At 36.5% G+C, this 1,586-nt stretch overlaps 1 pseudogene; it reads left to right on the forward strand.

Moving 5' to 3' along the window:
* The window catches only part of LOC119591927, a 14,157-nt pseudogene extending 13,263 nt beyond the window's left edge, over window positions 1–894 (forward strand).
* Window positions 895–1,586: the final 692 nt, after the last annotated feature.

Here is a 1,586-nt window from a genome sequence, read left to right on the forward strand (position 1 = left end):
TTAATTTGCGTAGAGAAAAATGTTTTTAAGTTATACATATTTTATTTTTACTAAAAAACATTTTGTCTTTTATTGTTATAGAAGTAAAGTATCCCTTGCTTTTTTTTTTTTACCCTCTTGCAAAAGTGTCGGGTTTCAGCGTGAATGAAAATTTAGTTTAGGTCAGTAAATGCAAAACATTTGAAAGGGTTTCTCACGATGCAGAAGCACTCAAGTAAATTTGCGTCTTTTCATTGAATTCGTTAGTGTGTTTATTTACTAAATGTTGCAAACTTTTTAATTACTTGGGTGCTTTGGAGCAGCTGCGTCTGCTTTTAGGTCACAAGGGAAAAAAGGTTTTTTGTGAGATGTCTTATTCAGAGAATAAAAAAAAAGTTCTTCACTACAAAAGAAAAAGTTAGGCGAATCGTACTTAGTTGAAAAATTTAAAAAATACAGGGGAACCCTTTTGTTTCGGGGCACATTTTTAGTTACTTGCCTGCCGCCAATCTAAAAGCAGGCATGCTAAAAAGGATATGCCACACCCCCATGGAGGAATCCCGGCCCCGATGATGGAAGTGTACACCAAAACTTCATCTCAGGTGAGAGGCAATCTAACTTTGGTGTTGTTTTATGTGTGTGTGTGTTAAGGTCAAGGGAAAACTATAATGGTCTTGTCAGAATGTTGTTTACTTTTCTTGAGGTTTTTAGTATTGAGTCAGTTTCTATTGGGTAAGATTATTTTCAGTATTCTTCATACCCATGTTTTTTTCTTAGGGCTCTCATGTAATCACCAGTAACCTGATGCTTTTCCCTCCCCTCAGGTGCACCACCCATGGCCCTTGACAGAGGCAGTTAAGAAGAATAGTTAAACTAAGAAGGTAGAGCTTAGGTAGCAGCAACCCTCACATTCTCCTCACTAGAGCCATCCCCTCAGCAGCGCATGTACACCTCTAACCGACCCTGCGACGGTGGCTGTGTTTTGTTCTAGTGAATGTTCTTTTACCCGGAAATATCTATCTGCCAAAACCCGTGTCGTTATCAAGAGACTTTGATGGCCACATATGTAGCGGGGAAAACCCTTTGGGAAGGGGCTTTGGTTTTTTAAAAAGCTGGTTCTATATCTGCTTTCAATATCAACTATATATACATATATAGGTATTTCAACCAAAGTTACTACAATGGCCCGTGTTCTCTTCAACTACTTGAGTTTTGTTATTTTTTTTATCTTATTTTCATTGATAGTAAGTTAAGGATAATATACATTTTACAGAGACCAACTTCAGATAACCTTTGATAGCTACAAACAGTACTGCTATAGTAGAAACATATACGGTATCAGTATATCCCTATGATTGTGAATACTGTAAATCAAATATGTAGTGGAGTTAGTGTACCATGTACATTGTACAAAAGCTGACAGATACGTCAGAAAGAAATGCTTTCCAAAACCACAACTTCTTACAATGGAGTTAAAACCGAATTAAATTTTTCTGTTGCGTCAGCCTTAAATAAGGCAATGTATGTGGTTGCCCGAATATCAGTGAAAGAAATACTTAAATTAGTTATAGCTATATAGGATGTTTATTGCTTCTCAGTGTGTGAAA

This window comes from Penaeus monodon, chromosome 29 (genome assembly GCF_015228065.2).
Source record: "Penaeus monodon isolate SGIC_2016 chromosome 29, NSTDA_Pmon_1, whole genome shotgun sequence".
NCBI lineage: Eukaryota > Metazoa > Arthropoda > Malacostraca > Decapoda > Penaeidae > Penaeus > Penaeus monodon.